Genomic DNA, 10,058 nt, shown 5'->3' on the forward strand with positions numbered 1-10,058 from the left:
TATATCACCTCACGCCAGTCAGAGTGGCCAAAATGAACAAATCAGGAGACTATAGATGCTGGAGAGGATGTGGAGAAACGGGAACCCTCTTGCACTGTTGGTGGGAATGCAAATTGGTGCAGCCGCTCTGGAAAGCAGTGTGGAGGTTCCTCAGAAAATTACAAATAGACCTACCCTATGACCCAGCAATAGCACTGCTAGGAATTTATCCAAGGGATACAGGAGTGCTGATGCATAGGGGCACTTGTACCCCAATGTTTATAGCAGCACTCTCAACAATAGCCAAATTATGGAAAGAGCCTAAATGTCCATCAACTGATGAATGGATAAAGAAATTGTGGTTTATATACACAATGGAATACTACGTGGCAATGAGAAAGAATGAAATATGGCCTTTTGTAGCAACGTGGATGGAACTGGAGAGTGTGATGCTAAGTGAAATAAGCCATACAGAGAAATACAGATACCATATGGTTTCACTCTTATGTGGATCCTAAGAAACTTAACAGAAACCCATGGGGGAAGGGAAGGAAAAAAAAAAAAAGAGGTTAGAGTGGCAGAGAGCCAAAACATAAGAGACTGTTAAAAACTGAGAACAAACTGAGGTTTGATGGGAGGTGGGAGGGAGGGAAGGGTGGATGATGGGTATTGAGGAGAGCACCTTTTGGGATGAGCACTGGGTGTTGTATGGAAACCAATTTGACAATAAATTTCATTTATTAAAAAAAAAAAAAAGAACCTGACACTCAACTGACTAAGCCACCTACAGGCCCCATTAATGGATTGCTTAATGTCTTAGTGAATGAGGTGTCTTCTGAGCCTCTTCATGGAACATAGGGGTTGTATGCAGGCCATCCATGATAAATTCTGTCCAATATTCCTATCACCCTAAGCTTGTGGGTTCCCTCCTGTATATCATGCCAGGGCACCTCTGGCATCTCAACCTCATTAATGTGGGCCACAAAGAGTCCCAGTTTCAGTTAATCAACGAAGTAAGCTCTTAGAGCCACCTTCAGCTGCATGTGCTGACACATTAAATCCAGAATCTCTAGTAAGTGTACCAATATCAATGAATTATGCCCTCATTCACCTATCATCCTTTAGAATCTGCTTCTGCACTGATATCCCAGGCTTTGGCCAATATACACCATCAAAGTCTTACAATTCTTTTGGTATATAAGCTGTTTTCTCCTTGGTCATAGCATGCACTTGTTCCCCTGGAACGTGCTGACCTTAGTTATGGTTCTATCAGCAATAGGGGGTGGTTGTTATTGGTCTTGAGGAGAATCATCATCCCCTTTCAAGGCATTTGGACCAAGTTTTTTACAGTATTTTCAAGGAGAGAAAGGCTAGGCTCAGACACTGAAGGGCAAGCTACTTCCATTAGTAAGGGAGGCTCAGAGTAACTTGGTAGTTCAAGATTGTCAGTTTCATCTGGAACCAAATTGATGTTACCATTCCAATTTCAGGATCCCATTTTTTGCCAGTCAGTGCCCTAACTTTCACATGAGAAGCTTGCTGAGACTGTGAATTAAATTGTCATTGCAATTCAACAACCCCTACAGTTAAATATTGTATTTTATTTTCAGCAATATTAGCCCTGTAGCTACAATAACTAAGAGCATCTTTTTAGGCATCATGAAAGCTCTCTGGTTCTTAGACTGTGGCTTGAGCTGAGAAATTAATGGGCCTAAGCTTGTCATTTCTCTTTGTAAGTGCTCAGTGCACTCAGAATAATCCATCCCACATCTGAGTCTTTATTGCCAGCCATTATTATTGCCATAATGGTCAAATGCAGCAGCCATTTAGGCTTCCAAGGATGTGCTTCAGTTGACATTTCATCATAATTAACCATAGATTGATTAATCATGATGCTACTGTATGCCATGGATTACTAGCATCCATTTCTCATTGGTAGGCACTGTGCTCAAGCCCAGAGGTGTGAACAAACCAAACCCAAAGTTACATCTCTGCAGGTCTGTTTCCTGGGACCACTCTTGGTGACAGACAGACACTATTGGTATCAGCCTGAGTCCTATCTGTAAAGAGGAATGACACAGTAATTTGAACAGGGTAAGTTAATATAAGGAATTACCTATAACAGGGATAAGAATAATGAGAGGTTGGCTAGGAGGATGTAAAGAGAACTCTAAGGAATACAGGAATAGCAGATATAAGAAGTAGTCACTAGGGCGCCTGGGTGGCTCAGTCTGTTGAGTGTCCAACTCTTGATTTCAATTCATGTCATGATCCCAGAGTCATGGGATTAAGCCCCACATTGGGCTCCACGCTCAGTGTGAGCCTGCTTAAGATTCTCTCTCTCTCTCCCTCTGCCCCTCTCCCCAGCTTGCCTTCTCCCCCCTCAAAAACACAAGTAATCACTACCTCTAGGGTGAAGTACAATGCCCTGGGACTGAGATCCAGATTTTGTTGGAGAGGCATGACTATAGCTCATTGAATGGCAGAGAAGTCACTGTGGTGCTGCATTGGTGGAACTTGCTGGAAATCTATCCTCTGGAACTTGCCATAAATCTGCCTGCCATGGGATTCACGGAGTGCTGCTGGCCTCTGTGCACCTAAGGAGCCAGGCCCTGGGGAAGCTGCAGAATCCAGAAGCACTCAGCTTGCTACCAAAATGCCTGAGAGTTAAGTGCTAGGGGGAGCAAAAAGCTGCTGATCACTGGGTGCTACTGGCCATCATGTACTGTGAGGACCAGGCACTAGAAAAGTTGTGAGCATTGCAGGAGTCTGATGCTAGAAAAAGTGATGTAGAAGGAGCCTGCCAAGAAAGCACACAGGAATCAGGAAGGAAACCTCTTTTTCTCTTGCAATATCTCTCTAGAACCCTGTACTGAGAAACCTTCAGTGTTAGCTGGCAAAGGAAAAATAGGTAAAATATGCTCCATTATCACAGAGCAGGCAGAAAGGGTGAATTTGAAGTTGAGAGGCAATAAATTGACAAATAGCACACCAGGGGTCAAAGAAGAAATCATAAGGAAAATTAGAAAGTATTCTGAATGGAATTAAAATGAAAATATAATTTATCAAAATTTATGGAATCCAGCAAAATCAGTGCTTAGAAAGAAATTTGTAGCATTAAACGCTTATATTAAAAAAGAATAGTCTCAAACCAATGACCTCAGCTCAAGAAATTATGATAAAAAGAGTAAATTAAACACAAAATAAGCAGAAAAAGGAAATAACAAAGATAAGAGCAGGAATCACAAGTAGAAAACAGAAAAACAATAGAGAAAAATCAAAGAAACCAATAGCTGGCTTTTTGGGAAGATTAATAAAATTTACAAACCTCTAGCCAGAATGAGGAGGGAAAAGAGAGAGAAGACCCAAATAACTAATATCAGGAGTAAGATATGGGACAACACTATAAATCCTACAGAAATTGAGATAATAATAAAGGGATGTTATAAAGAGTTTTATACTCACAAATTTGACAATTTAGATAAAATAGACACATTCCTTAAAAGACACAAGCTACCAAGCTCACTCCAGAAAAAAATACAACCTGAATAGCCATATGTCTTTAAAGAAATTTATTTCATAGTTAAAGACGTTTCCATAAAGAAAATCCCATGCCAGATAGCCTCACTGGGCATTCTATTTGACCAAACAGTTAAGGAAGAAATAATAGTAGTTGTATACAAACTGTTCAAGGATATAGAAAAGAAATACATTAATTTTCTATTGCTGCATAACAGACTACTATAAACTTAATGGCTTCAATCAATATTCATTTATTATCTCGGTTTCTGTAGGTCAGAAGCCCAGCACAACATGACTGGGCTCTCTGCTCAGGGTATAACTAGGCTGCAATCAAGATGCTGGCCACACTAAGTTCTTGTCTGGAGGCTCTGGGGAAAAATGCTTCCAAGCTCATTCTTGTTGGCAAAATTGAGTTCCTTGCAGTTGTAGGATGGAGGATCCCACTTTCTTGTGGGCAATCAGCTGAGGCTACTCTTTTCTCCCAGAGGCCACTGTATTCTTTGCCATGTGACCCCCACCCCCAGGTCTTCGAGCCAGCAACAGTGTGTCAAATGTTTCTAGTGCTTTTGATTTTGGACAGTTACATCTTCAAACTCCCTTAACAGCAGTAACTAGATTCATGTTTAACTAAATAACTAGGAGAAGGTATGTGTATACCAGAGACTGGGAATCTTGGGGGCCATCATAGAAATTTGCCTAACACAGGGTGGGAACACTTCCCAACATATTCTATGAGTTCAGCATTACTCTAATCCTGATACCTAATCAGACAAAGAAATCCCAGCAAGTTATTTCATGGATATCAACACACTGATTGTAAAATGTATAATAGAGAGACAAAAGACCACAGTGGCCAACATTCAATATTGATTGAAGGAGAACAGAGTAGGAGGACTGATACTACCCAACTTTAAGACTTACTATAAAGCTACAGTATATAAGCCAGCATGGTATTACCAAAAGAATAGACCTAGATCAATGGAATAGAAGAGAGAGCTCAGAAATAGATCCACATAAACATAATCAACTGATCTTTGACAAAGGAGCAGATGTAATACAAGGGGGCAAAGATAATCTTTCAACAGGTGCTGGCACCTGTCAGGATAGCTATTATTTAAAAAGGGGGTGGGCACCTGGCGGGCTCAGTTGGTGGAGCATGTGACGATCTCAGGGCCATGAGTTCAAGCCCCATATTGAGTGTGGAGATTACTTTAAAAACAAACAAACAAACAAACAAACAAAGTATTGGCAAAGATATGGAGAAATTAGAACACTTGCACACTGATGGTGGGAATACAAAATGGTGCAGCCACTATGGAACAGTATTGGGGTTCCTCAAAAAATGAAAAATAGAACTATCATATGATCCAGCAATTCCACTTCTGGTTATATCTCCAAAAAAAATGAAATCAGGATCTCAAAGGGATATAAGCACCCCTGTGTTAATTGCAGCAGTATTCACAATAGCCAAGATACAGAAACAACATAAGCATCCATTAATTAATTAATAGGTAAAGAAAATGTAAATATATACAATGGAATACTATTCAGCCTTAAAAAAGAAGGAAAATATGCAATATGCAACAACATGGATGAAACTTGATGACAATATGCTAAGTGAAATAAGTCAGTCACAGAAAGACAAATACTACATGATTCTACTCATATGAGGTATCCAAAATAGTCAAATTCATAGAATCACAGAATGGAATGGTAGTTGTCAAGGGTTGGAGTAAGAGGGAAATGGGGAGTTACTGATCAATTGGCATAAAGATTCAGTCAAATAAGATGGATAAGCTCTAGAGAGCTGCTGTACAATGCTGTACCTATATAGTCAACAATAATGCATTGTACTTTTAAAAATTTGTTAACAGGGTAGATCTCATATTAAGTGTTCTTACTACCAAAAAAATGGTGCTGGAACAACTTGACACCCACATGCCAAAAAAAGAATCCAGATACCAACCTTATACCCTTCATAAATATTAATTCAAAATGGATCACAATCCCAAACATAAAATGCAAAACTATAAATCTCCTAAAAGATACCACAGGAGAAAATCAAGATAATCTTGGGACTGGCAATAACTCTTTAGATATAATGCCAAAGACATGATCCATGAAAGGAAGAATTGATAAGCTGGACTTTGTTAAAATTTAAAAATTTCTGTTCTGTAGAAGACAGGAGAATGAAAAGATCAGCCACAAACTGAGAGAAAATATTTGAAACTACCTATTTGATAGAGGACTGTTATCCAGAATATATAAAGAATTCTTAAAACTCAGGGTACCTGGGTGGCTCAGTTGAGTGTCCGACTTCAGCTCAGGTCATGATCTCAAGGTTCACGAGTTTGAACCCCACATCAGGCTCATTGCTATCAGGGCAAAGCCTGCTTCAGATCCTCTGTCCCCCTTTCTCTGTGCCCCCACCCCTGCTCGCGTTCTCTTTCTTTCTCTCAAAAATAAATAAAAACATTAAAAAATGTACTTAAAAAAAGAATTCTTAAAACTCCATAGTAAGAAAAGTAACAACTCAATATAAAAATGGGCCAAAAACCTCAACAGGCACCTCACCAAAAAAGATATCAGGTGGCAAATGAGCATATGAAAAGATGCTCCATATCCTATGTCATTAGAGAAATACAAATGTAAACAACAAGGAGATACTACTACATACCTATCAGAGTGGCCAAAATTCTGAATGCTGACACCACCAAATGCTGGTTAGGATACAAAGCAAAAGGAATTTTCGTGCATTGCTAGTGGGAATGCAAAATGGTACAGCCACTTTGAAAGTCTGGCAGTTTCTTACAAAACTAAACATACTCTCACCATATCATCCAGCAGTCATGTTCCTTGGTATGTTTACCTAAAGGAATTTGAAAACTGTGTCCACACAAAAATCTGCACATGGAGGGGTGCCTGGGTGGCTCAGTTGGTTAAGCATCCGACTTTGACTTAGGTCATGATCTCACGGTTCGTGAGTTCGAGCCCCGCGTCGGGCCCTCTGCTGCAGGCTTGAAGCCTGGAGCCTGCTTCACATTCTGTGTCTCCCTCTTTCTGTGCCCCTCCCTCCCTCACACTCTGCCTTTGTCTCTCTCAAAAATAAAATAAAACATAAAAAAAATTTTTTTTAAATCTGCACATGGATATTTGTAGCAGCTTTATTTATAATTGCCCAAACTTGAAAGCAACGAAGATGTCCTTCAGTAGGTGAATGGATAAACAAACTGTGGTACATCCAGACAATGGAATAGAATTCAATGCTAAGTAGAAAAGAGCTATCAAGCCATGAAAAGACATGGAAGAACCTTAAATACATATGACTAAGTAAAAGCAGCTGATTTGAAAAGGCTGTATATTATATGGTTCCAACTATATGACATTCTGGAAAAGACAAAACTGGAGACAGACAAAACTGGAGATCAGTGGTTGCCAGGGGTTAGGGAAAGGGAGGGAGGAAAGAATAGGCAGAGCACAGAGGATTTTTAGGGTAGTGAAACTACCCATTATAATGGATGTATGTCATTACATATTTTTCAAACCTATAGAATATACAACACCACAAGTAAACTCTAATGTAAACTATGGACTTTGGGTGATTAGGATGTGTTAATGTAGGTTCATCAGTTATAATAAATGTACCACCTAGTACAAGATTTTGATAATGAGGGAATCTATTCATGTGTAGGGGTGGAAGGTTATATGGGAAATATCCATACTTTCTGCTCAATTTTGCTATGAGTTTAAAACTGGTAAGGGAGCCTGGTGGCTCAGTTGGTTGAGCGTCCGACTCTTGATTTTGGCTCAGGTCATGATCTTGCAGTTGTGGGATCGAGCCCCACATTGGGCTCCATGCTGAGTGTGGAGCCTGCTTAGGATTCTCTCTCTTTCTTCCTCTGCCCCTCTCCCCTGCTTGGGTACTCTTTCTCTCTAAAATAAAAACATAAATAAATAAAACTGCTGTAAAAGTAAAATCTTTGTTACAAAAAGGATAATAAGAGAAAAGAAAGCTACAGATCAAATATCCCTCGTAAACATAGATATGCAAGTTTTAAACAAAATTTAAGTAAATCAAATCCAACATAATATATAAAAAGGATTGCATATCATGACCAAGTAGGGTTTAATCCTAAGAATACAAGGTTGGTTTAACACTTGAAATCCAATCAGTGTAACTCATCATATTAATGGACTAATAAAGCAAAAATATATGATCATCTCAACTGACACAAGTAAAAACATTGACAAAACCTAACATCCATCTGTGACTTAAAAAAAGAAGAAACAAAAAACAATCTCTTACAAAATTAGGAATTTTGGGGTTTCTTCAACCTGATACAGAGTATCTACATACAACCTACATCTAATTTAATCCTTCTTTTAAATCTAATTTCATTCTTAAAGGTAAAACGTAGAGTGTTTTCACCCTAAGATCAGAAAAAGTCAAGGAATGGGGCGCCTGGGTGGCTCAGTTGATTGAGCGTCCGACTTTGACTTAGGTCATGATCTCACCATTTGTGAGTTCGAGCCCCACATCAAGCTCTGTGCTGACAGCTCAGAGCCTGGAGCCTGCTTCAGATTCTGTGTCTCCCTCTCTCTCTGCTCCTCTCCCACTCATGCTCTGTCTCTGTCTCAGAAATAAATAAACATTAAAAGAAAAAATAAAAAGTCAAGGAAGGATGCCTACTCCCACCATTTCTGTTTAACATTGTGCTGGAGGGTCTAGCCAGGGCAATAAGGCAAGAAAAATAAATAAAAGTCAGACTGACTGGAAAAGAAGTAAAACTGTTTTTACTTGCACACAACATGATTACCTATGCAGAAAATCCTGTAGAATCTACAAAAAAACCTACTGGAACTAATAAGTGAGTTTAGCTAGATTGAAGGATACATGTTTAATAGAAAAAAAATTGTATTTCTATATACTATCAATGAATGGTCAGAAATTGAAGTACAAAATACAATACCATAAAAAGGTGAAATACTTGGGGGAAAATTTAGCAAAAGACTTGCAAATGCTTTACACTGGGAAGCACTGGAAATTAAAGAAAAGCAACATAGATGGAGAGATATACCATGTTCATGGACTGAAATACTCAATATTGCTGCAATGTCAGTTTTCCACAAATTAATCTATAGATACAATGACATCCTAATCAAAATACCAGGAGATGTTTTTTGGAGGGGTGGGTAAAAATTGACAAGCTTTTTATAAAATTCCTATGCAAAGTATCTAGAATAGCCAAAACAACATTATAAGAGAGGAACAAAATTGGAGGGCCTAACACTACCTGATTTCAAGGCTTCTTACAAAGTTACAGCAGTCAGGGGTGCCTGGGTAGCTCAGTCAGTAGAGCGGACTCTTAGTCCGAAGTCTTTTACATGTCTAGATATGGTTCTGCACTTCCCTAGCCGCTCTTTCTCTTCCCTTTGTCTCTCCGCAGAAGGGGGTCCCTCCCCTCTGTGCCCATGTGGCCTTTTTTTTTTTTTTATCTCCCCCAGTTCGCAGTTACCTACCTATCTTTTTTCCAGCTTTCTCATTTTCTTCCTAGTAGATTCAGTCTCTTTTCCTCCCAGGCTCTTGTGTTCAAAGCCCTTTGGCTTCTACACTTCTTTGTTTGAGAGACGTGGGACGTAAGGATCCCCCTATTTCTCTGCCATGTTGGAACTCCTCATTACCAGAGCATACGACTCTTGATCTTAGGGTCATGAGTTCAAGCCCCACATTGGGTGTGGAGCCTACTTAAAAAAAAATAAAATAAAGTTACAGTAATCAAAACAGCATGGTATTGGAATCAAGATAGACAAATAGATCAATGGAACAGAATAGAGTCAAGAAATAGAAGAGGCCTAAATAGCATCATGAGGATGGACTACAATAGGTGTAACTAGTCACCACTGATTTAGATAATCTTTCCTGCAATATATTTGTGCCCACGCAATTTTGTACATCAATAAGTAAGTGTATCTGTAGTGTTAAAAGTGGTCAGTGTGGGGGCGCCTGGGTGGCGCAGTCGGTTAAGCGTCGGACTTCGGCCGGGTCACGATCTCGCGGTCTGTGAGTTCGAGCCCCGCGTCGGGCTCTGGGCTGATGGCTCAGAGCCTGGAGCCTGTTTCTGATACTGTGTCTCCCTCTCTCTCTGCCCCTCCCCCGTTCGTGCTCTGTCTCTCTCTGTCCCAAAAATAAATACACGTTGAAAAAAAAAAAAAGTGATCAGTGTGGTCAGATCCCGAAGGTGGTAGTTGACTGAAGGCAGGGGCTTGTGGCTGTTTTTTTTTTTTTCATAACTGCATATGCAGTGCCTGGTATCTAGGAGGTGCCAAATTAATATTTCTTAAACTGATGAAACCCATAAGAGTCATGCATAAATGCATGATCTCTGAAATGCCGGCAGAATCACAAGTGCACACTCCTGCAGGTACAGTCATATGTTAATATGAGCAAATGTTTACCCAATGCTTCCTATGGGCCAGGCACTGTGTTGAGCACCTATTGTTTCATCTTATGCTCCACTAAATAGAAATGATTAGGATTCGTGTTTTGCAGATGAGGA

Source organism: Lynx canadensis, chromosome X, assembly GCF_007474595.2.
Source record: "Lynx canadensis isolate LIC74 chromosome X, mLynCan4.pri.v2, whole genome shotgun sequence".
Taxonomy (NCBI): Eukaryota; Metazoa; Chordata; class Mammalia; order Carnivora; family Felidae; genus Lynx; species Lynx canadensis.